The sequence below is a fragment of the Hyla sarda genome, chromosome 5 (genome assembly GCF_029499605.1).
Source record: "Hyla sarda isolate aHylSar1 chromosome 5, aHylSar1.hap1, whole genome shotgun sequence".
Lineage (NCBI taxonomy): Eukaryota > Metazoa > Chordata > Amphibia > Anura > Hylidae > Hyla > Hyla sarda.
Window position 1 is genome coordinate 41,009,292 of NC_079193.1, and position 26,551 is coordinate 41,035,842.

The following is a 26,551-nucleotide window of genomic DNA, read 5'->3' on the forward strand; positions in this document are numbered from 1 at the left end:
ACTGTAGAATAATTTTGTCACTGGCACAGGTAACACAGAAACCAACAAAATCTGTAATGCCAGGAGATAAGTTGAAAAGTCTTCCATTTACCAGGGTGACCAGGCAGCAAAGAAGAATGTCCCCAATTCAAGATGTCTCAGTTTAGCAGGCACAAAAGACTTTCCAAGTGGAACTTGCTGAAGATAGACAGGCATTACAGGAAACAATCACTCAGGAGGAATATTATGCCTTGGGGAGGAGTCCAATCCTGTAACATCAGAGGACCTGGAAAGAGCGTAGGCTCTGAAGTTTTTGTTAGAAGGCCTAGGAGGAGGCGAAGAAAGAGTTTTAGACTAGATCGGCACAAGACAATGATTTTGGCAACACTGTCCCTAGCTTGTGATTTCACCAGATTTCCAGTCTAGTTGAGGAGACTGACGTTGAAGCCAAGGAAGGCCAAGAAGAAGTTCCGAATTACACCTCCAAAGGTGGTGGATCTACTGGGCCTGTGTGGATGATGACGTGAGCCGAGTCAGGGAGCGGAGTCTAAGGTACCGCTGGTTTTCACCAGAGCCTGCCGCAAAGCGGGACAGTCTTGCTGCTGCAGGCGGCACCCAGGTCGTTACCAATGGCATGACCCTTCCACACAGGTTGCTGGGATGAAGCATGGCACAGAAATATACAGACAAGATGTCAGGATTGGTCGGGATCTGAATACTTAGACCCCTATAGATCAAAACTTTTCATATGTCTCTGCAACCTTTTTTTTTTTTTTTTGACAGGCCTGTATACACATTTGACAAAAGTCAGCCAAATCCATTCATTTCTGTGGGACCAGGTGACTATCTATCTATACACCAGTGGACCAGTCAACTAGTGGACTCCCAATCTAACTATATTTCTCTCAAAAGAAACAGTAAGCCATGGTTAGAGGTGTCTGACAGTGGCTTTGTCTACTCTTCCTATGACACCATTGACAACACATGCACGCGCCGCCAAGCTTAATATTACCTTATCTGGGTCAAAATGTTTCTAAATCAGGCTCTGCAGTGATCTAAGTTTAGTTCAGTACAACTACAGGGAGAGTCCTGGGTAATGTGACTTGTGGTTTCGAACTTTACCCACAGATAAGGAGTTTGTTCCATCTGTGCCTTTTTTGAGCCATTTGTATAAATAAAAACATTATACTGTACTTCTGTACTGTATTTTGTGTGCATTTTTCTGAAAGTAGATTGATCTGGTATCTGGTTAAAATTATAGAAATGCCAAATATAATATAAACACTTATATAGCTAGTGATACCAAATAAAAAAAAATACCAAAAACTATTAGTTTTTTTCTTCTTTTATTACTCTGTTATTTTCCATCTACTTTTTTCATATTAAAAAACATGTATTTATATACATACATGTATATATATATATATATATATATATATATATATATTTATTTATATAACTTAAAAGTCCTTCTAGGGGACTTGTATGAGCAATCATTAGATTATTTATACCGAACAATGCTATGCAATTGCATAGCATTGATCAGTTACTGTACTTTGGTGCTCTGCTAGTACAGTCTACCTGAAGCAGACTCTTTTAGTTAATCGAGGAGTGACTGGCACAAAGGCCTTTGGAGGGCCTCTAACTGCCATGAAAACCAATCTGCTCCCCGCAGCCATATTGCAGAGGTGCGGATCGGACAGCTGACAGGTGGCTCTCCTGTCACTGCTGTAGTCGGGATGTTAGGAGTTGTAGTGCAGAACTTTCAGCAGTGAAAACAGTGAAATGATATAATACACATTTTGTGCTTTTGATCGATGGCCTATTGGACATGTAAACCATTAAAATACACATTCTAGATTTCCTTCTTATCGAACCCTCAAGAAAAATCAATCACCACACATGGCTAAAACCCTTCTAGTATCAGCTGTGAATTGCTTTCCTCTTATAGATGGTTGAATGAAATATTACAACATATATTTAAATCTAAAAACGGCATGAAACTGACAATAGATTGAAATATCATTGCAGGAAAAAATTGTTAGTTGTCAAATATAATGAAGCTGCCAGTCATGTAGTCAGATGGAAAAAAAGAAAAAGGTTCATCCCATCAAATGCAGTGAAAAACAGTTGCATACGTTTTTCAATCTACATATAGACTCATATGCACCATAATAATGACCATGATAATAATGACCATAATAATTTCTGGCTTCAGGGGTCTTTCTTTAAAAGGGTATTCCAGGATTTTTTTGTGCATTTGACTATGTTACATGGGCTGTAAAGTTAGTGTATTTCATAATATAGTGTCTGTACTTGTGTTTGATGGATGGTCTCACAATTCTTATGTGATCTTTGCCACAATGTTTATTATTAACAGCATACTAAATTAATGTTGTCTCAGGTTTTTCCAGGTTGCAGTGCGTCCTGAGACATTACATCGCTAGTGAGTTGATGAAAGGGAGCCTGTCTACTTCAATGGGTGGAGCGACCACTGTGTGGGAGGGAGATCATTCTCCACAGGGCACAGTTTCATAAACAGCATACATAGCTCAGCTGTACTGCAAAGGGTGGGGTGGCTGATGTGTAGGAGGAAGAAAGGTGAGCTCACACTTTCAAACAAGAGATCCTGGGACTGGTAGTTGGAGGGAACTCCAACCAGAAATAGCCATTTAACAAAAAGAAAGCATCATCGTTATAGGGGACTTACAACACAGCCATTTAGCCCCAAGACTGTCATGATAATACATCATGTAGGGCAGGGAAGAGTGAGCCCTAACTATCCCAGAAGCCTCTCCCTCTGCCCACTTGCACAACTGATCTAAATGGTAGCTCACAACTAGGAGCCAGTCCCTTTGCAAACTTAGGTGCAGGGGCGTCACAGTCAAAACAATAAGAAAAAACAAGCACTGTACAGGTCGGGACACATTCAAATATCCAGAATAGGGAATACAGCAGGAATACAAAGTAACACAAAACAGACATCAATAAAACATGGTAACAAGAATATAGAATACAGTGACCCCCCCGACCTATGATGGCCCCGACATACAATAATTTCAACATGTGATGGCCTCTCAGAGGCCATCACATGTTGAAGGCAGCATCAACATACAATGTTTTTTTATGTCAGGGCCATCGCATAAACGGCTATCCGGCAGCGCAGACTGCTTCAGCTACTGCCAGTGCCAGATAGCCGTTTAAGGTGCCCCGTGTGGTCCGGTGGGTGTCACTCACCTGTACCGGCGCTCCGGACCATCCTCTTCGGGATCCCCTGCATCGCCGGCGCTCTCCATCGCCGTCATCACGTCATCGCGCACTTTGTCCCGTCATCCAATAGGAGCGACGTGCGCAGCGACGTGATGACGGTGATGAAGAGACACAGCAGAGACGGTCCGGGGACGCGGCGACATTGCACGGATCCCTCAACATACGATGGTTTCAACTAACGATCGTTCATTTGGAACGAATTACCATCGTATGTTGAGGGATCACTGTATAGCATACAGACAACAGCCTAAGAACCAAAACAAGATGGGGGAGATTTATCAAAACCTGTGCAGAGGAAAAGTTGCTGAGTTGCCCATAGCAACCAATCCGATCGCTTCTTTCATTTTTAACAAGTCCTCTGCAAAATGAAAGAAGAGATCTGATTGGTTGCTATGGGCAACTGGGCAACTTTTCCTTTGCACAGGTTTTGATAAATCTCCCCCGATAAGCAACAGATATGATAATGTGAACAAGACAGGTAAACTAGGAATTATATATGGCGAGATATATCCAGGATTGCAGGGGATGAAAACAGGGTTAGACTGAAGGCAGACACTATACAACTCAAGGATATAGAAATACTAGAATGACAAGAACAGACACAAATGCTCAAAGACAAACTGGTCTGAACACGAACCAAAACATGATACATAGAACTCATTCACACTAGATACAAAGCAAACGGACTCCTATCATAGGGACTAAGCGAAGCTCAGGAAACGGATCGAACACTAGGAGAAAATGGATAAACTACAAACACCAAACTCAAATATTATGGAGGACACAAAATACCAAATCAAAATAGGCTCCAAATTAGAGGGCACACACCTGTGCGAAGCAGGATCTAACCTTGGAGGAAACACAAAATCCAAAACATGTCTAATATGGGTAAAGATTCAGGAGACAGGTGTAAACACACACCAGCAAGGCATACATAACAGGATACAAACAGGACAGGTAAATACCGACCAGGTACACATAATAACAAGAAAGGACTAGAAACATACACTGGACAATAAGCCAAGGCCAAGGAACTTCGGCAGTAGGACCGCGGCGCACTGCACCATCACCATTGACGGCTATGCAGTACTCGCGGAATTCCGCGCAAAGAATGAACATGTTCTTTCTTTGCACGGAACAATTTCAGCAGTGGAATTGTCCACCGCTGAAATTCCGCAGTTTGAAAGGGTCTCGCGGAAACCCACTCACACTGATGATAATGTTCACAGTGCAGAATTCTGCTTGCGGAATTCCGTGAGTTGAATTCCGCGGGAATTCTGCAGTGTGAACATACCTTAAGGCTACTAGTTCTTATATCCCTGCACCCACTCTGTATACTCCTCCCTTTCCTGGGCTGTACAGATTACATACAGCAGCATAACGTACAAGGGAGTCAGGAGTAATTAACCCATAACTGTATGCAGACCACTATGGTGCCATACAGGACAGATGAGGACACTACAGAAAAGCCAGGAGCTGTACAGATCAGATACATAACCCATATGTGCCTAAAGACCTCTGTGGTGCCATACAGGACAGGTGAGGACACTACAGAAAAGCCAGGAGCTGTACAGATCAGATACATAACCCATATGTGCCTAAAGACCTCTGTGGTGCCATACAGGACAGGTGAGGACACTGCAGAGTAGCAAGGAGCTGTACAGATCAGATACATAATCCATAAGTGCCTAAAGACCTCTGTGGTGCCATACAGGACAGGTGAGGACACTGCAGAGTAGAAAGGAGCTGTACAGATCAGATACATAATCCATAAGTGCCTAAAGACCTCTGTGGTGCCATACAGGACAGGTGAGGACACTGCAGAGTAGAAAGGAGCTGTACAGATCAGATACATAATCCATAAGTGCCTAAAGACCTCTGTGGTGCCATACAGGACAGGTGAGGACAATGCAGAGTAGCAAGGAGCTGTACAGATCAGATACATAATCCATAAGTGCCTAAAGACCTCTGTGGTGCCATACAGGACAGGTGAGGACAATGCAGAGTAGCAAGGAGCTGTACAGATCAGATACATAATCCATAAGTGCCTAAAGACCTCTGTGGTGCCATACAGGACAGGTGAGGACACTGCAGAGTAGAAAGGAGCTGTACAGATCAGATACATAATCCATAAGTGCCTAAAGACCTCTGTGGTGCCATACAGGACAGGTGAGGCAATGCAGAGGAGCCAGGAGCTGTACACATTAGACACATAAAACTGCCTGCAGACCTCTTTGATGCCATACAGGACTTATGAGGACACTGCAGAAGAGCCAGAAGCTGTACAGATCGTATACATAACCCATAACTGCCTGCAGACCTCTATGGTGCCATACAGGACAGGTGAGGACACTTTATAGGAGCCAGGGGCTGAAGGATTCACATATTGCTCCCCTATCCAGCACTTCCTCCAATCTGAGGAAGAGGGCGCTCAATCCAGTTCAGATTGTGGCCCCACAGTGTAAATCAGACATACAAGGTTTCCTCTTTCTTTCCTACTGTATCCAGAACATAGGCCACGGATCGTCCCTCCCCCGCTGAGTGCCTCTGATTTTAATTCCTGGCAGTGGAAAAAAGGGCACCTTTAGGAATGTGTGGTGGTGGGGTGTGAGGTGCAGGGCAGATGTTGTTACCCTAGGGGCAGATGGCATTATCCCTTATGGCTTTTATGGGGGAGACTAGCTGGGAGCCCATAGGTCATTCTTGGGATCACCTGGTCAGTGGTACCTCCTGGGTAACAATAACATGACATATCACATGGTATAACTCTTAAAGTGATAACACATTTTATACAGTACAACATATTTACAATGGGGAAACGAATGCTGGAGGCCCTAGGGACACTGAAGGAGGCTGCCTGACAGGACAGAAGGATTACAGGGTAACACCTCCCGTACTGGGCCACCACAAATGGCATCAAAAGGGCAGGTGCTCAAGCCCTCTTTTTGGTCAACAAATGCACATTTCTGCCTACATCCAATAACCTACCTAGATAATAATCTCTTTTGATTAGAGTGCTCATTCCTCTTGTGTCCTTCCTATTCCCTTATAGATTGTAAGCTCTTGTGTACAGGGCCCTCACTCCTCTTGTGTCCCCTCTATTTCCTTATAGATTGTAAGCTCTTGTGTACAGGGTCCTCACTCCTCTTGTGTCCCCTCTATTCCCTTATAGATTGTAAGCTCTTGTGTACAGAGCCCTCACTCCTCATGTGTCCCCTCTATTTCCTTATAGATTGTAAGCTCTTGTGTACAGGGCCCTCACTCCTCTTGTGTCCCCTCTATTTCCTTATAGATTGTAAGCTCTTGTGTACAGGGCCCTCACTCCTCTTGTGTCCCCTCTATTCCCTTATAGATTGTAAGCTCTTGTGTACAGGGCCCTCACTCCTCTTGTGTCCCCTCTATTTCCTTATAGATTGTAAGCTCTTGTGTACAGGGCCCTCACTCCTCTTGTGTCCCCTCTATTCCCTTATAGATTGTAAGCTCTTGTGTACAGTGCCCTCACTCCTCTTGTGTCCCCTCTATTCCCTTATAGATTGTAAGCTCTTGTGTACAGGTCCTCACTCCTCTTGTGTCCCCTCTATTTCCTTATAGATTGTAAGCTCTTGTGTACAGGGTCCTCACTCCTCTTGTGTCCCCTCTATTTCCTTATAGATTGTAAGCTCTTGTGTACAGGGTCCTCACTCCTCTTGTGTCCCCTTTATTCCCTTATAGATTGTAAGCTCTTGTGTACAGGGCCCTCACTCCTCTTGTGTCCCCTCTATTCCCTTATAGATTGTAAGCTCTTGTGTACAGGGCCCTCAATCCTCTTGTGTCCCCTCTATTCCCTTATAGATTGTAAGCTCTTGTGTACAGGGTCCTCACTCCTCTTGTGTCCCCTCTATTCCCTTATAGATTGTAAGCTCTTGTGTACAGGGCCCTCACTCCTCTTGTGTTCTTCCTATTTCCTTATAGATTGTAAGCTCTTGTGTACAGGGTCCTCACTCCTCTTGTGTCCCCCTATTACCTTATAGATTGTAAGCTCTTGTGTACAGGGCCCTCACTCCTCTTGTGTCCCCTCTATTTCCTTATAGATTGTAAGCTCTTGTGTACAGTCCCCTCACTCCTCTTGTGTCCCCTCTATTTCCTTATAGATTGTAAGCTCTTGTGTACAGGGCCCTCACTCCTCTTGTGTCCCCTCTATTCCCTTATAGATTGTAAGCTCTTGTGTACAGGGTCCTCACTCCTCTTGTGTCCCCTCTATTCCCTTATAGATTGTAAGCTCTTGTGTACAGGGTCCTCACTCCTCTTGTGTCCCCTCTATTTCCTTATAGATTGTAAGCTCTTGTGTACAGTCCCCTCACTCCTCTTGTGTCCCCTCTATTTCCTTATAGATTGTAAGCTCTTGTGTACAGGGCCCTCACTCCTCTTGTGTCCCCTCTATTCCCTTATAGATTGTAAGCTCTTGTGTACAGGGTCCTCACTCCTCTTGTGTCCCCTCTATTCCCTTATAGATTGTAAGCTCTTGTGTACAGGGTCCTCACTCCTCTTGTGTCCCCTCTATTTCCTTATAGATTGTAAGCTCTTGTGTACAGGGTCCTCACTCCTCATGTTTCCCCCTATTACCTTATAGATTGTAAGCTCTTGTGTACAGGGCCCTCACTCCTCTTGTGTCCCCTCTATTCCCTTATAGATTGTAAGCTCTTGTGTACAGGGTCCTCACTCTTCATGTGTCCCCTCTATTTCCTTATAGATTGTAAGCTCTTGTGTACAGGGTCCTCACTCTTCATGTGTCCCCTCTATTTCCTTATAGATTGTAAGCTCTTGTGTACAGGGTCCTCACTCCTCTTGTGTCCCCTTTATTCCCTTATAGATTGTAAGCTCTTGTGTACAGGGCCCTCACTCCTCTTGTGTCCCCTCTATTCCCTTATAGATTGTAAGCTCTTGTGTACAGGGCCCTCAATCCTCTTGTGTCCCCTCTATTCCCTTATAGATTGTAAGCTCTTGTGTACAGGGCCCTCACTCCTCTTGTGTTCTTCCTATTTCCTTATAGATTGTAAGCTCTTGTGTACAGGGTCCTCACTCCTCTTGTGTCCCCCTATTACCTTATAGATTGTAAGCTCTTGTGTACAGGGCCCTCACTCCTCTTGTGTCCCCTCTATTTCCTTATAGATTGTAAGCTCTTGTGTACAAGGCCCTCACTCCTCTTGTGTCCCCTCTATTCCCTTATAGATTGTAAGCTCTTGTGATCAGGGCCCTCACTCCTCTTGTGTCCCCCTATTTCCTTATAGATTGTAAGCTCTTGTGTACAGGGCCCTCACTCCTCTTGTGTCCCCCTATTCCCTTATAGATTGTAAGCTCTTGTGTACAGGGCCCTCACTCCTCTTGTGTCCCCTCTATTTCCTCATAGATTGTAAGCTCTTGTGTACAAGGCCCTCACTCCTCTTGTGTCCCCTCTATTCCCTTATAGATTGTAAGCTCTTGTGATCAGGGCCCTCACTCCTCTTGTGTCCCCCTATTTCCTTATAGATTGTAAGCTCTTGTGTACAGGGCCCTCACTCCTCTTGTGTCCCCCTATTCCCTTATAGATTGTAAGCTCTTGTGTACAGGGCCCTCACTCCTCTTGTGTCCCCTCTATTTCCTCATAGATTGTAAGCTCTTGTGTACAGGGCCCTCACTCCTCTTGTGTCCCCTCTATTTCCTTATAGATTGTAAGCTCTTGTGTACAGGGCCCTCACTCCTCTTGTGTCCCCCTATTTCCTTATAGATTGTAAGCTCTTGTGTACAGGGCCCTCACTCCTCTTGTGTCCCCCTATTCCCTTATAGATTGTAAGCTCTTGTGTACAGGGCCCTCACTCCTCTTGTGTCCCCTCTATTTCCTCATAGATTGTAAGCTCTTGTGTACAGGGCCCTCACTCCTCTTGTGTCCCCTCTATTCCCTTATAGATTGTAAGCTCTTGTGATCAGGGCCCTCACTCCTCTTGTGTCCCCTCTATTCCCTTATAGATTGTAAGCTCTTGTGTACAGGGCCCTCACTCCTCTTGTGTCCCCTCTATTCCCTTATAGATTGTAAGCTCTTGTGTACAGGGTCCTCACTCCTCTTGTGTCCCCTATTTCCTTATAGATTGTAAGCTCTTGTGTACAGGGTCCTCACTCCTCTTGTGTCCCTCCCTATTTCCTTATAGATTGTAAGCTCTTGTGTACAGGGTCCTCACTCCTCTTGTGTCCCCTCTATTCCCTTATAGATTGTAAGCTCTTGTGTACAGGGCCCTCACTCCTCTTGTGTCCCCCCTATTCCCTTATAGATTGTAAGCTCTTGTGTACAGGGTCCTCACTCCTCTTGTGTCCCCTCTATTTCCTTATAGATTGTAAGCTCTTGTGTACAGGGTCCTCACTCCTCTTGTGTCCCCTATTTCCTTATAGATTGTAAGCTCTTGTGTACAGGGTCCTCACTCCTCTTGTGTCCCCTATTTCCTTATAGATTGTAAGCTCTTGTGTACAGGGCCCTCACTCCTCATGTGTCCCCTCTATTTCCTTATAGATTGTAAGCTCTTGTGTACAGGGTCCTCACTCCTCATGTGTCCCCTCTATTTCCTTATAGATTGTAAGCTCTTGTGTACAGGGTCCTCACTCCTCTTGTGTCCCCTCTATTCCCTTATAGATTGTAAGCTCTTGTGTACAGGGTCCTCACTCCTCTTGTGTCCCCTATTTCCTTATAGATTGTAAGCTCTTGTGTACAGGGCCCTCACTCCTCTTGTGTCCCCCCTATTCCCTTATAGATTGTAAGCTCTTGTGTACAGGGTCCTCACTCCTCTTGTGTCCCCTCTATTTCCTTATAGATTGTAAGCTCTTGTGTACAGGGTCCTCACTCCTCTTGTGTCCCCTATTTCCTTATAGATTGTAAGCTCTTGTGTACAGGGTCCTCACTCCTCTTGTGTCCCCTATTTCCTTATAGATTGTAAGCTCTTGTGTACAGGGCCCTCACTCCTCATGTGTCCCCTCTATTTCCTTATAGATTGTAAGCTCTTGTGTACAGGGTCCTCACTCCTCATGTGTCCCCTCTATTTCCTTATAGATTGTAAGCTCTTGTGTACAGGGTCCTCACTCCTCTTGTGTCCCCTCTATTCCCTTATAGATTGTAAGCTCTTGTGTACAGGGTCCTCACTCCTCTTGTGTCCCCTATTTCCTTATAGATTGTAAGCTCTTGTGTACAGGGCCCTCACTCCTCATGTGTCCCCTCTATTTCCTTATAGATTGTAAGCTCTTGTGTACAGAGCCCTCACTCCTCTTGTGTCCCCCTATTACCTTATAGATTGTAAGCTCTTGTGTACAGGGTCCTCACTCCTCTTGTGTCCCCTCTATTTCCTTATAGATTGTAAGCTCTTGTGTACAGGGCCCTCACTCCTCTTGTGTCCCCTCTATTTCCTTATAGATTGTAAGCTCTTGTGTACAGGGCCCTCACTCCTCTTGTGTCCCCTCTATTCCCTTATAGATTGTAAGCTCTTGTGTACAGGGCCCTCATTCCTCTTGTGTCCCCTCTATTCCCTTATAGATTGTAAGCTCTTGTGTACAGGGTCCTCACTCCTCTTGTGTCCCCTCTATTCCCTTATAGATTGTAAGCTCTTGTGTACAGGGTCCTCACTCCTCTTGTGTCCCCCCTATTCCCTTATAGATTGTAAGCTCTTGTGTACAGGGCCCTCACTCCTCTTGTGTCCCCTCTATTTCCTTATAGATTGTAAGCTCTTGTGTACAGGGTCCTCACTCCTCTTGTGTCCCCTTTATTCCCTTATAGATTGTAAGCTCTTGTGTACAGGGTCCTCACTCTTCATGTGTCCCCTCTATTTCCTTATAGATTGTAAGCTCTTGTGTACAGGGTCCTCACTCTTCATGTGTCCCCTCTATTTCCTTATAGATTGTAAGCTCTTGTGTACAGGGTCCTCACTCCTCTTGTGTCCCCTTTATTCCCTTATAGATTGTAAGCTCTTGTGTACAGGGCCCTCACTCCTCTTGTGTCCCCTCTATTCCCTTATAGATTGTAAGCTCTTGTGTACAGGGCCCTCAATCCTCTTGTGTCCCCTCTATTCCCTTATAGATTGTAAGCTCTTGTGTACAGGGCCCTCACTCCTCTTGTGTTCTTCCTATTTCCTTATAGATTGTAAGCTCTTGTGTACAGGGTCCTCACTCCTCTTGTGTCCCCTCTATTTCCTTATAGATTGTAAGCTCTTGTGTACAGGGTCCTCACTCCTCTTGTGTCCCCTCTATTTCCTTATAGATTGTAAGCTCTTGTGTACAGGGCCCTCACTCCTCATGTGTCCCCCTATTTCCTTATAGATTGTAAGCTCTTGTGTACAGGGCCCTCACTCCTCTTGTGTCCCCCCTATTCCCTTATAGATTGTAAGCTCTTGTGTACAGGGCCCTCACTCCTCTTGTGTCCCCCCTATTCCCTTATAGATTGTAAGCTCTTGTGTACAGGGTCCTCACTCCTCTTGTGTCCCCTCTATTTCCTTATAGATTGTAAGCTCTTGTGTACAGGGTCCTCACTCCTCTTGTGTCCCCTATTTCCTTATAGATTGTAAGCTCTTGTGTACAGGGTCCTCACTCCTCTTGTGTCCCCTATTTCCTTATAGATTGTAAGCTCTTGTGTACAGGGCCCTCACTCCTCATGTGTCCCCTCTATTTCCTTATAGATTGTAAGCTCTTGTGTACAGGGTCCTCACTCCTCATGTGTCCCCTCTATTTCCTTATAGATTGTAAGCTCTTGTGTACAGGGTCCTCACTCCTCTTGTGTCCCCTCTATTCCCTTATAGATTGTAAGCTCTTGTGTACAGGGTCCTCACTCCTCTTGTGTCCCCTATTTCCTTATAGATTGTAAGCTCTTGTGTACAGGGCCCTCACTCCTCATGTGTCCCCTCTATTTCCTTATAGATTGTAAGCTCTTGTGTACAGGGTCCTCACTCCTCTTGTGTCCCCTCTATTCCCTTATAAATTGTAAGCTCTTGTGTACAGAGCCCTCACTCCTCTTGTGTCCCCTCTATTACCTTATAGATTGTAAGCTCTTGTGTACAGAGCCCTCACTCCTCTTGTGTCCCCTCTATTTCCTTATAGATTGTAAGCTCTTGTGTACAGGGCCCTCACTCCTCTTGTGTCCCCTCTATTTCCTTATAGATTGTAAGCTCTTGTGTACAGGGTCCTCACTCCTCTTGTGTCCCCTCTATTTCCTTATAGATTGTAAGCTCTTGTGTACAGGGCCCTCACTCCTCTTGTGTCCCCTCTATTCCCTTATAGATTGTAAGCTCTTGTGTACAGGGCCCTCATTCCTCTTGTGTCCCCTCTATTCCCTTATAGATTGTAAGCTCTTGTGTACAGGGTCCTCACTCCTCTTGTGTCCCCTCTATTCCCTTATAGATTGTAAGCTCTTGTGTACAGGGTCCTCACTCCTCTTGTGTCCCCCCTATTCCCTTATAGATTGTAAGCTCTTGTGTACAGGGCCCTCACTCCTCTTGTGTCCCCTCTATTTCCTTATAGATTGTAAGCTCTTGTGTACAGTCCCCTCACTCCTCATGTGTCCCCTCTATTCCCTTATAGATTGTAAGCTCTTGTGTACAGGGTCCTCACTCCTCTTGTGTCCCCTTTATTCCCTTATAGATTGTAAGCTCTTGTGTACAGGGTCCTCAATCTTCATGTGTCCCCTCTATTTCCTTATAGATTGTAAGCTCTTGTGTACAGGGTCCTCACTCTTCATGTGTCCCCTCTATTTCCTTATAGATTGTAAGCTCTTGTGTACAGGGTCCTCACTCCTCTTGTGTCCCCTCTATTCCCTTATAGATTGTAAGCTCTTGTGTACAGGGCCCTCAATCCTCTTGTGTCCCCTCTATTCCCTTATAGATTGTAAGCTCTTGTGTACAGGGCCCTCACTCCTCTTGTGTTCTTCCTATTTCCTTATAGATTGTAAGCTCTTGTGTACAGGGCCCTCACTCCTCATGTGTCCCCCTATTTCCTTATAGATTGTAAGCTCTTGTGTACAGGGCCCTCACTCCTCTTGTGTCCCCTCTATTTCCTTATAGATTGTAAGCTCTTGTGATCAGGGCCCTCACTCCTCTTGTGTCCCCTCTATTCCCTTATAGATTGTAAGCTCTTGTGTACAGGGTCCTCACTCCTCTTGTGTCCTTCCTATTTCCTTATAGATTGTAAGCTCTTGTGTACAGGGCCCTCACTCCTCTTGTGTCCCCTCTATTCCCTTATAGATTGTAAGCTCTTGTGTACAGGGTCCTCACTCCTCTTGTGTCCCCTCTATTTCCTTATAGATTGTAAGCTCTTGTGTACAGGGTCCTCACTCCTCTTGTGTCCCCTCTATTCCCTTATAGATTGTAAGCTCTTGTGTACAGGGCCCTCACTCCTCTTGTGTCCCCCCTATTCCCTTATAGATTGTAAGCTCTTGTGTACAGGGTCCTCACTCCTCTTGTGTCCCCTCTATTTCCTTATAGATTGTAAGCTCTTGTGTACAGGGCCCTCACTCCTCATGTGTCCCCTCTATTTCCTTATAGATTGTAAGCTTTTGTGTACAGGGTCCTCACTCCTCTTGTGTCCCCTCTATTTCCTTATAGATTGTAAGCTCTTGTGATCAGGGCCCTCACTCCTCTTGTGTCCCCCTATTACCTTATAGATTGTAAGCTCTTGTGTACAGGGTCCTCACTCCTCTTGTGTCCCCTCTATTTCCTTATAGATTGTAAGCTCTTGTGTACAGGGCCCTCACTCCTCTTGTGTCCTATTCCCTTATAGATTGTAAGCTCTTGTGTACAGAGCCCTCACTCCTCTTGTGTCCTATTCCCTTATAGATTGTAAGCTCTTGTGTACAGGGTCCTCACTCCTCTTGTGTCCCCCTATTACCTTATAGATTGTAAGCTCTTGTGTACAGGGTCCTCATTCCTCTTGTGTCCCCTCTATTCCCTTATAGATTGTAAGCTCTTGTGTACAGTCCCCTCACTCCTCTTGTGTCCCCTCTATTTCCTTATAGATTGTAAGCTCTTGTGTACAGGGTCCTCACTCCTCTTGTGTCCCCTCTATTTCCTTATAGATTGTAAGCTCTTGTGTACAGTCCCCTCACTCCTCTTGTGTCCCCTCTATTCCCTTATAGATTGTAAGCTCTTGTGTACAAGGCCCTCACTCCTCTTGTGTTTCCTCTATTTCCTTATAGATTGTAAGCTCTTGTGTACAGGGCCCTCACTCCTCTTGTGTCCCCTCTATTCCCTTATAGATTGTAAGCTCTTGTGTACAGGGCCCTCACTCCTCTTGTGTCCCCTCTATTCCCTTATAGATTGTAAGCTCTTGTGTACAGGGTCCTCACTCCTCTTGTGTCCCCTCTATTCCCTTATAGATTGTAAGCTCTTGTGTACAGGGTCCTCACTCCTCTTGTGTCCCCTCTATTTCCTTATAGATTGTAAGCTCTTGTGTACAGTCCCCTCACTCCTCTTGTGTCCCCTCTATTTCCTTATAAATTGTAAGCTCTTGTGTACAGGGTCCTCACTCCTCTTGTGTCCCCTCTATTTCCTTATAAATTGTAAGCTCTTGTGTACAGGGTCCTCACTCCTCATGTGTCCCCTCTATTTCCTTATAGATTGTAAGCTCTTGTGTACAGGGTCCTCATTCCTCTTGTGTCCCCTCTATTTCCTTATAGATTGTAAGCTCTTGTGTACAGGGTCCTCATTCCTCTTGTGTCCCCTCTATTCCCTTATAGATTGTAAGCTCTTGTGTACAGGTCCTCACTCCTCTTGTGTCCCCTCTATTCCCTTATAGATTGCAAGCTCTTGTGTACAGGGCCCTCACTCCTCTTGTGTCCCCCCTATTCCCTTATAGATTGTAAGCTCTTGTGTACAGGGTCCTCACTCCTCATGTGTCCCCTCTATTTCCTTATAGATTGTAAGCTCTTGTGTACAGGGCCCTCACTCCTCTTGTGTCCTTCCTATTCCCTTATAGATTGTAAGCTCTTGTGTACATGGTCCTCACTCCTCTTGTGTCCCCTCTATTCCCTTATAGATTGTAAGCTCTTGTGATCAGGGCCCTCACTCCTCATGTGTCCCCTCTATTTCCTTATAGATTGTAAGCTCTTGTGTACAGGGTCCTCATTCCTCTTGTGTCCCCTCTATTCCCTTATAGATTGTAAGCTCTTGTGTACAGGGCCCTCACTCCTCTTGTGTCCCCTCTATTTCCTTATAGATTGTAAGCTCTTGTGTACAGGGCCCTCACTCCTCTTGTGTCCCCTCTATTCCCTTATAGATTGTAAGCTCTTGTGATCAGGGCCCTCACTCCTCTTGTGTCCCCTCTATTTCCTTATAGATTGTAAGCTCTTGTGTACAGGGTCCTCACTCCTCATGTGTCCCCTCTATTTCCTTATAGATTGTAAGCTCTTGTGTACAGGGTCCTCACTCCTCTTGTGTCCCCTCTATTCCCTTATAGATTGTAAGCTCTTGTGATCAGGGCCCTCACTCCTCTTGTGTCCCCTCTATTTCCTTATAGATTGTAAGCTCTTGTGTACAGGGCCCTCACTCCTCATGTGTCCCCCCTATTCCCTTATAGATTGTAAGCTCTTGTGTACAGGGTCCTCACTCCTCTTGTGTCCCCTCTATTCCCTTATAGATTGTAAGCTCTTGTGTACAGGGCCCTCACTCCTCATGTGTCCCCTCTATTTCCTTATAGATTGTAAGCTCTTGTGTACAGGGTCCTCACTCCTCTTGTGTCCCCTCTATTTCCTTATAGATTGTAAGCTCTTGTGTACAAGGTCCTCACTCCTCTTGTGTCCCCTCTATTACCTTATAGATTGTAAGCTCTTGTGTACAGGGCCCTCACTCCTCATGTGTCCCCTCTATTCCCTTATAGATTGTAAGCTCTTGTGTACAGGGTCCTCACTCCTCTTGTGTCCCCCTATTACCTTATAGATTGTAAGCTCTTGTGTACAGGGCCCTCACTCCTCATGTGTCCCCTCTATTTCCTTATAGATTGTAAGCTCTTGTGTACAGGGCCCTCACTCCTCATGTGTCCCCTCTATTTCCTTATAGATTGTAAGCTCTTGTGTACAAGGTCCTCACTCCTCTTGTGTCCCCTCTATTTCCTTATAGATTGTAAGCTCTTGTGTACAGGGCCCTCACTCCTCTTGTGTCCCCCTATTACCTTATAGATTGTAAGCTCTTGTGTACAGGGTCCTCACTCCTCTTTTGTCCCCTCTATTCCCTTATAGATTGTAAGCTCTTGTGTACAGGGCCCTCACTCCTCGTGTGTCCCCCCTATTTCCTTATAGATTGTAAGCTCTTGTGTACAGGGCCCTCACTCCTCTTGTGTCCCCTCTATTCCCATATAGATTGTAAGCTCTTGTGTACAGGGTCCTCACTCCTCTTGTGTCCCCCTATTACCTTATAGATTGTAAGCTCTTGTGTACAGGGCCCTCACTCCTCTTGTGTCCCCTCTATTTCCTTATAGATTGTAAGCTCTTGTGTACAGGGTCCTCACTCCTCTTGTGTCCCCTCTATTTCCTTATAGATTGTAAGCTCTTGTGTACAGGGCCCTCACTCCTCTTGTGTCCCCTCTATTTCCTTATAGATTGTAAGCTCTTGTGTACAGGGCCCTCACTCCTCTTGTGTCCCCTCTATTCCCATATAGATTGTAAACTCTTGTGTACAGGGTCCTCACTCCTCTTTTGTCCCCTCTATTCCCTTATAGATTGTAAGCTCTTGTGATCAGGGTCCTCATTCCTCTTGTGTCCCCTCTATTTCCTTATAGATTGTAAGCTCTTGTGTACAGGGTCCTCACTCCTCATGTGTCCCCTCTATTCCCTTATAGATTGTAAGCTCATGTGTACAGGGCCCTCATTCCTCTTGTGTCCCCTCTATTCCCTTATAGATTGTAAGCTCTTGTGTACAGGGCCCTCACTCCTCTTGTGTCCCCTCTATTTCCTTATAGATTGTAAGCTCTTGTGTACAGAGCCCTCACTCCTCTTGTGTCCCCTCTATTTCCTCATAGATTGTAAGCTCTTGTGTACAGGGTCCTCACTCCTCTTGTGTCCCCTCTATTCCCTTATAGATTGTAAGCTCTTGTGTACAGGGTCCTCACTCCTCTTGTGTCCCCTCTATTCCCTTATAGATTGTAAGCTCTTGTGTACAGGGTCCTCACTCCTCTTGTGTCCTTCCTATTCCCTTATAGATTGTAAGCTCTTGTGTACAGGGTCCTCACTCCTCTTGTGTCCCCCCTATTCCCTTATAGATTGTAAGCTCTTGTGTACAGGGCCCTCACTCCTCATGTGTCCCCTCTATTCCCTTATAGATTGTAAGCTCTTGTGTACAGGGCCCTCACTCCTCTTGTGTCCCCTCTATTCCCTTATAGATTGTAAGCTCTTGTGATCAGGGCCCTCACTCCTCTTGTGTCCCCTCTATTTCCTTATAGATTGTAAGCTCTTGTGTACAGGGCCCTCACTCCTCATGTGTCCCCCCTATTCCCTTATAGATTGTAAGCTCTTGTGTACAGGGTCCTCACTCCTCTTGTGTCCCCTCTATTCCCTTATAGATTGTAAGCTCTTGTGTACAGGGCCCTCACTCCTCATGTGTCCCCTCTATTTCCTTATAGATTGTAAGCTCTTGTGTACAAGGTCCTCACTCCTCTTGTGTCCCCTCTATTCCCTTATAGATTGTAAGCTCTTGTGTACAAGGTCCTCACTCCTCTTGTGTCCCCTCTATTTCCTTATAGATTGTAAGCTCTTGTGTACAGGGCCCTCACTCCTCTTGTGTCCCCCTATTACCTTATAGATTGTAAGCTCTTGTGTACAGGGTCCTCACTCCTCTTTTGTCCCCTCTATTCCCTTATAGATTGTAAGCTCTTGTGTACAGGGCCCTCACTCCTCGTGTGTCCCCCCTATTTCCTTATAGATTGTAAGCTCTTGTGTACAGGGCCCTCACTCCTCTTGTGTCCCCTCTATTCCCATATAGATTGTAAGCTCTTGTGTACAGGGTCCTCACTCCTCTTGTGTCCCCCTATTACCTTATAGATTGTAAGCTCTTGTGTACAGGGCCCTCACTCCTCATGTGTCCCCTCTATTTCCTTATAGATTGTAAGCTCTTGTGTACAGGGCCCTCACTCCTCTTGTGTCCCCTCTATTTCCTTATAGATTGTAAGCTCTTGTGTACAGGTCCTCACTCCTCTTGTGTCCCCTCTATTTCCTTATAGATTGTAAGCTCTTGTGTACAGGGCCCTCACTCCTCTTGTGTCCCCTCTATTCCCATATAGATTGTAAACTCTTGTGTACAGGGTCCTCACCCCTCTTTTGTCCCCTCTATTCCCTTATAGATTGTAAGCTCTTGTGATCAGGGTCCTCATTCCTCTTGTGTCCCCTCTATTTCCTTATAGATTGTAAGCTCTTGTGTACAGGGTCCTCACTCCTCATGTGTCCCCTCTATTCCCTTATAGATTGTAAGCTCATGTGTACAGGGCCCTCATTCCTCTTGTGTCCCCTCTATTCCCTTATAGATTGTAAGCTCTTGTGTACAGAGCCCTCACTCCTCTTGTGTCCCCTCTATTTCCTTATAGATTGTAAGCTCTTGTGTACAGGGTCCTCACTCCTCTTGTGTCCCGTCTATTCCCTTATAGATTGTAAGCTCTTGTGTACAGGGTCCTCACTCCTCTTGTGTCCCCTCTATTCCCTTATAGATTGTAAGCTCTTGTGTACAGGGTCCTCACTCCTCTTGTGTCCCCTCTATTCCCTTATAGATTGTAAGCTCTTGTGTACAGGGTCCTCACTCCTCTTGTGTCCTTCCTATTCCCTTATAGATTGTAAGCTCTTGTGTACAGGGCCCTCACTCCTCATGTGTCCCCTCTATTCCCTTATAGATTGTAAGCTCTTGTGTACAGGGCCCTCACTCCTCATGTGTCCCCCCTATTCCCTTATAGATTGTAAGCTCTTGTGTACAGGGCCCTCACTCCTCTTGTGTCCCCCCTATTCCCTTATAGATTGTAAGCTCTTGTGTACAGGGCCCTCACTCCTCTTGTGTCCCCTCTATTTCCTTATAGATTGTAAGCTCTTGTGTACAGGGTCCTCACTCCTCTTGTGTCCCCCCTATTCCCTTATAGATTGTAAGCTCTTGTGTACAGGGCCCTCACTCCTCTTGTGTCCCCTCTATTTCCTTATAGATTGTAAGCTCTTGTGTACATGGTCCTCACTCCTCTTGTGTCCCCTCTATTCCCTTATAGATTGTAAGCTCTTGTGATCAGGGCCCTCACTCCTCATGTGTCCCCTCTATTTCCTTATAGATTGTAAGCTCTTGTGTACAGGGTCCTCATTCCTCTTGTGTCCCCTCTATTCCCTTATAGATTGTAAGCTCTTGTGTACAGGGCCCTCACTCCTCTTGTGTCCCCTCTATTTCCTTATAGATTGTAAGCTCTTGTGTACAGGGCCCTCACTCCTCTTGTGTCCCCTCTATTCCCTTATAGATTGTAAGCTCTTGTGATCAGGGCCCTCACTCCTCTTGTGTCCCCTCTATTTCCTTATAGATTGTAAGCTCTTGTGTACAGGGTCCTCACTCCTCATGTGTCCCCTCTATTTCCTTATAGATTGTAAGCTCTTGTGTACAGGGTCCTCACTCCTCTTGTGTCCCCTCTATTCCCTTATAGATTGTAAGCTCTTGTGATCAGGGCCCTCACTCCTCTTGTGTCCCCTCTATTTCCTTATAGATTGTAAGCTCTTGTGTACAGGGCCCTCACTCCTCATGTGTCCCCCCTATTCCCTTATAGATTGTAAGCTCTTGTGTACAGGGTCCTCACTCCTCTTGTGTCCCCTCTATTCCCTTATAGATTGTAAGCTCTTGTGTACAGGGCCCTCACTCCTCATGTGTCCCCTCTATTTCCTTATAGATTGTAAGCTCTTGTGTACAGGGTCCTCACTCCTCTTGTGTCCCCTCTATTTCCTTATAGATTGTAAGCTCTTGTGTACAAGGTCCTCACTCCTCTTGTGTCCCCTCTATTACCTTATAGATTGTAAGCTCTTGTGTACAGGGCCCTCACTCCTCATGTGTCCCCTCTATTCCCTTATAGATTGTAAGCTCTTGTGTACAGGGTCCTCACTCCTCTTGTGTCCCCCTATTACCTTATAGATTGTAAGCTCTTGTGTACAGGGCCCTCACTCCTCATGTGTCCCCTCTATTTCCTTATAGATTGTAAGCTCTTGTGTACAGGGCCCTCACTCCTCATGTGTCCCCTCTATTTCCTTATAGATTGTAAGCTCTTGTGTACAAGGTCCTCACTCCTCTTGTGTCCCCTCTATTTCCTTATAGATTGTAAGCTCTTGTGTACAGGGCCCTCACTCCTCTTGTGTCCCCCTATTACCTTATAGATTGTAAGCTCTTGTGTACAGGGTCCTCACTCCTCTTTTGTCCCCTCTATTCCCTTATAGATTGTAAGCTCTTGTGTACAGGGCCCTCACTCCTCGTGTGTCCCCCCTATTTCCTTATAGATTGTAAGCTCTTGTGTACAGGGCCCTCACTCCTCTTGTGTCCCCTCTATTCCCATATAGATTGTAAGCTCTTGTGTACAGGGTCCTCACTCCTCTTGTGTCCCCCTATTACCTTATAGATTGTAAGCTCTTGTGTACAGGGCCCTCACTCCTCTTGTGTCCCCTCTATTTCCTTATAGATTGTAAGCTCTTGTGTACAGGGTCCTCACTCCTCTTGTGTCCCCTCTATTTCCTTATAGATTGTAAGCTCTTGTGTACAGGGCCCTCACTCCTCTTGTGTCCCCTCTATTTCCTTATAGATTGTAAGCTCTTGTGTACAGGGCCCTCACTCCTCTTGTGTCCCCTCTATTCCCATATAGATTGTAAACTCTTGTGTACAGGGTCCTCACTCCTCTTTTGTCCCCTCTATTCCCTTATAGATTGTAAGCTCTTGTGATCAGGGTCCTCATTCCTCTTGTGTCCCCTCTATTTCCTTATAGATTGTAAGCTCTTGTGTACAGGGTCCTCACTCCTCATGTGTCCCCTCTATTCCCTTATAGATTGTAAGCTCATGTGTACAGGGCCCTCATTCCTCTTGTGTCCCCTCTATTCCCTTATAGATTGTAAGCTCTTGTGTACAGGGCCCTCACTCCTCTTGTGTCCCCTCTATTTCCTTATAGATTGTAAGCTCTTGTGTACAGAGCCCTCACTCCTCTTGTGTCCCCTCTATTTCCTCATAGATTGTAAGCTCTTGTGTACAGGGTCCTCACTCCTCTTGTGTCCCCTCTATTCCCTTATAGATTGTAAGCTCTTGTGTACAGGGTCCTCACTCCTCTTGTGTCCCCTCTATTCCCTTATAGATTGTAAGCTCTTGTGTACAGGGTCCTCACTCCTCTTGTGTCCTTCCTATTCCCTTATAGATTGTAAGCTCTTGTGTACAGGGTCCTCACTCCTCTTGTGTCCCCCCTATTCCCTTATAGATTGTAAGCTCTTGTGTACAGGGCCCTCACTCCTCATGTGTCCCCTCTATTCCCTTATAGATTGTAAGCTCTTGTGTACAGGGCCCTCACTCCTCTTGTGTCCCCTCTATTCCCTTATAGATTGTAAGCTCTTGTGATCAGGGCCCTCACTCCTCTTGTGTCCCCTCTATTTCCTTATAGATTGTAAGCTCTTGTGTACAGGGCCCTCACTCCTCATGTGTCCCCCCTATTCCCTTATAGATTGTAAGCTCTTGTGTACAGGGTCCTCACTCCTCTTGTGTCCCCTCTATTCCCTTATAGATTGTAAGCTCTTGTGTACAGGGCCCTCACTCCTCATGTGTCCCCTCTATTTCCTTATAGATTGTAAGCTCTTGTGTACAAGGTCCTCACTCCTCTTGTGTCCCCTCTATTCCCTTATAGATTGTAAGCTCTTGTGTACAAGGTCCTCACTCCTCTTGTGTCCCCTCTATTTCCTTATAGATTGTAAGCTCTTGTGTACAGGGCCCTCACTCCTCTTGTGTCCCCCTATTACCTTATAGATTGTAAGCTCTTGTGTACAGGGTCCTCACTCCTCTTTTGTCCCCTCTATTCCCTTATAGATTGTAAGCTCTTGTGTACAGGGCCCTCACTCCTCGTGTGTCCCCCCTATTTCCTTATAGATTGTAAGCTCTTGTGTACAGGGCCCTCACTCCTCTTGTGTCCCCTCTATTCCCATATAGATTGTAAGCTCTTGTGTACAGGGTCCTCACTCCTCTTGTGTCCCCCTATTACCTTATAGATTGTAAGCTCTTGTGTACAGGGCCCTCACTCCTCATGTGTCCCCTCTATTTCCTTATAGATTGTAAGCTCTTGTGTACAGGGCCCTCACTCCTCTTGTGTCCCCTCTATTTCCTTATAGATTGTAAGCTCTTGTGTACAGGTCCTCACTCCTCTTGTGTCCCCTCTATTTCCTTATAGATTGTAAGCTCTTGTGTACAGGGCCCTCACTCCTCTTGTGTCCCCTCTATTCCCATATAGATTGTAAACTCTTGTGTACAGGGTCCTCACCCCTCTTTTGTCCCCTCTATTCCCTTATAGATTGTAAGCTCTTGTGATCAGGGTCCTCATTCCTCTTGTGTCCCCTCTATTTCCTTATAGATTGTAAGCTCTTGTGTACAGGGTCCTCACTCCTCATGTGTCCCCTCTATTCCCTTATAGATTGTAAGCTCATGTGTACAGGGCCCTCATTCCTCTTGTGTCCCCTCTATTCCCTTATAGATTGTAAGCTCTTGTGTACAGAGCCCTCACTCCTCTTGTGTCCCCTCTATTTCCTTATAGATTGTAAGCTCTTGTGTACAGGGTCCTCACTCCTCTTGTGTCCCGTCTATTCCCTTATAGATTGTAAGCTCTTGTGTACAGGGTCCTCACTCCTCTTGTGTCCCCTCTATTCCCTTATAGATTGTAAGCTCTTGTGTACAGGGTCCTCACTCCTCTTGTGTCCCCTCTATTCCCTTATAGATTGTAAGCTCTTGTGTACAGGGTCCTCACTCCTCTTGTGTCCTTCCTATTCCCTTATAGATTGTAAGCTCTTGTGTACAGGGCCCTCACTCCTCATGTGTCCCCTCTATTCCCTTATAGATTGTAAGCTCTTGTGTACAGGGCCCTCACTCCTCATGTGTCCCCCCTATTCCCTTATAGATTGTAAGCTCTTGTGTACAGGGCCCTCACTCCTCTTGTGTCCCCCCTATTCCCTTATAGATTGTAAGCTCTTGTGTACAGGGCCCTCACTCCTCTTGTGTCCCCTCTATTTCCTTATAGATTGTAAGCTCTTGTGTACAGGGTCCTCACTCCTCTTGTGTCCCCCCTATTCCCTTATAGATTGTAAGCTCTTGTGTACAGGGCCCTCACTCCTCTTGTGTCCCCTCTATTTCCTTATAGATTGTAAGCTCTTGTGTACAGGGCCCTCACTCCTCTTGTGTCCCGTCTATTCCCTTATAGATTGTAAGCTCTTGTGTACAGGGCCCTCACTCCTCATGTGTCCCCCCTATTCCCTTATAGATTGTAAGCTCTTGTGTACAGGGCCCTCACTCCTCTTGTGTCCCCCCTATTCCCTTATAGATTGTAAGCTCTTGTGTACAGGGCCCTCACTCCTCTTGTGTCCCCTCTATTTCCTTATAGATTGTAAGCTCTTGTGTACAGGGCCCTCACTCCTCATGTGTCCCCTCTATTCCCTTATAGATTGTAAGCTCTTGTGTACAGGGCCCTCACTCCTCTTGTGTCCTTCCTATTCCCTTATAGATTGTAAGCTCTTGTGTACAGTCCCCTCACTCCTCTTGTGTCCCCTCTATTTCCTTATAGATTGTAAGCTCTTGTGTACAGGGCCCTCACTCCTCTTGTGTCCCCTCTATTCCCTTATAGATTGTAAGCTCTTGTGTACAGGGTCCTCATTCCTCTTGTGTCCCCTCTATTCCCTTATAGATTGTAAGCTCTTGTGATCAGGGCCCTCACTCCTCATGTGTCCCCTCTATTTCCTTATAGATTGTAAGCTCTTGTGTACAGGGTCCTCATTCCTCTTGTGTCCCCTCTATTTCCTTATAGATTGTAAGCTCTTGTGTACAGGGTCCTCATTCCTCTTGTGTCCCCTCTATTTCCTTATAGATTGTAAGCTCTTGTGTACAGGGCCCTCACTCCTCTTGTGTCCCCTCTATTTCCTTATAGATTGTAAGCTCTTGTGTACAGGGTCCTCATTCCTCTTGTGTCCCCTCTATTTCCTTATAGATTGTAAGCTCTTGTGTACAAGGTCCTCACTCCTCTTGTGTCCCCTCTATTTCCTTATAGATTGTAAGCTCTTGTGTACAGGGTCCTCACTCCTCATGTGTCCCCTCTATTTCCTTATAGATTGTAAGCTCTTGTGTACAGGGCCCTCACTCCTCATGTGTCCCCCCTATTCCCTTATAGATTGTAAGCTCTTGTGTACAGGGTCCTCACTCCTCTTGTGTCCCCTCTATTTCCTTATAGATTGTAAGCTCTTGTGTACAGGGCCCTCACTCCTCTTGTGTCCTTCCTATTCCCTTATAGATTGTAAGCTCTTGTGTACAAGGTCCTCACTCCTCTTGTGTCCCCCTATTACCTTATAGATTGTAAGCTCTTGTGTACAGGGTCCTCACTCCTCTTGTGTCCCCTCTATTTCCTTATAGATTGTAAGCTCTTGTGTACAGGGTCCTCACTCCTCATGTGTCCCCTCTATTTCCTTATAGATTGTAAGCTCTTGTGTACAGGGTCCTCACTCCTCATGTGTCCCCTCTATTTCCTTATAGATTGTAAGCTCTTGTGTACAGGGTCCTCACTCCTCATGTTTCCCCTCTATTACCTTATAGATTGTAAGCTCTTGTGTACAGGGTCCTCACTCCTCTTTTGTCCCCTCTATTCCCTTATAGATTGTAAGCTCTTGTGTACAGGGCCCTCAATCCTCTTGTGTCCCCTCTATTTCCTTATAGATTGTAAGCTCTTGTGTACAGGGCCCTCACTCCTCTTGTGTCCCCTCTATTTCCTTATAGATTGTAAGCTCTTGTGTACAGGGCCCTCACTCCTCTTGTGTCCCCTCTATTCCCTTATAGATTGTAAGCTCTTGTGTACAGGGCCCTCACTCCTCTTGTGTCCCCTCTATTTCCTTATAGATTGTAAGCTCTTGTGTACAGGGTCCTCACTCCTCTTGTGTCCCCTCTATTCCCTTATAGATTGTAAGCTCTTGTGTACAGGGCCCTCACTCCTCTTGTGTCCCCTCTCTTCCCTTATAGATTGTAAGCTCTTGTGTACAGGGTCCTCACTCCTCTTGTGTCCCCTCTATTTCCTTATAGATTGTAAGCTCTTGTGTACAGGGCCCTCACTCCTCTTGTGTCCCCTCTATTCCCTTATAGATTGTAAGCTCTTGTGTACAGGGTCCTCATTCCTCTTGTGTCCCCTCTATTTCCTTATAGATTGTAAGCTCTTGTGTACAGGGCCCTCACTCCTCTTGTGTCCCCTCTATTCCCTTATAGATTGTAAGCTCTTGTGTACAGGGTCCTCATTCCTCTTGTGTCCCCTCTATTCCCTTATAGATTGTAAGCTCTTGTGTACAGGGCCCTCACTCCTCATGTGTCCCCTCTATTTCCTTATAGATTGTAAGCTCTTGTGTACAGGGCCCTCACTCCTCATGTGTCCCCTCTATTCCCTTATAGATTGTAAGCTCTTGTGTACAGGGTCCTCACTCCTCTTGTGTTTCCTCTATTCCCTTATAGATTGTAAGCTCTTGTGTACAGGGTCCTCACTCCTCTTGTGTTTCCTCTATTTCCTTATAGATTGTAAGCTCTTGCGTACAGGGTCCTCACTCCTCTTGTGTTTCCTCTATTCCCTTATAGATTGTAAGCTCTTGTGTACAGGGCCCTCACTCCTCTTGTGTCCCCTCTATTCCCTTATAGATTGTAAGCTCTTGTGTACAGTCCCCTCACTCCTCTTGTGTCCCCTCTATTTCCTTATAGATTGTAAGCTCTTGTGTACAGGGCCCTCACTCCTCTTGTGTCCCCTCTATTTCCTTATAGATTGTAAGCTCTTGTGTACAGGGCCCTCACTCCTCTTCTGTCCCCTCTATTCCCTTATAGATTGTAAGCTCTTGTGTACAGGTCCTCACTCCTTTTGTGTCCCCTCTATTTCCTTATAGATTGTAAGCTCTTGTGTACAGGGTCCTCACTCCTCTTGTGTCCCCTCTATTTCCTTATAGATTGTAAGCTCTTGTGTACAGGGTCCTCACTCCTCTTGTGTCCCCTCTATTTCCTTATAGATTGTAAGCTCTTGTGTACAGGGCCCTCACTCCTCATGTGTCCCCTCTATTCCCTTATAGATTGTAAGCTCTTGTGTACAGGGTCCT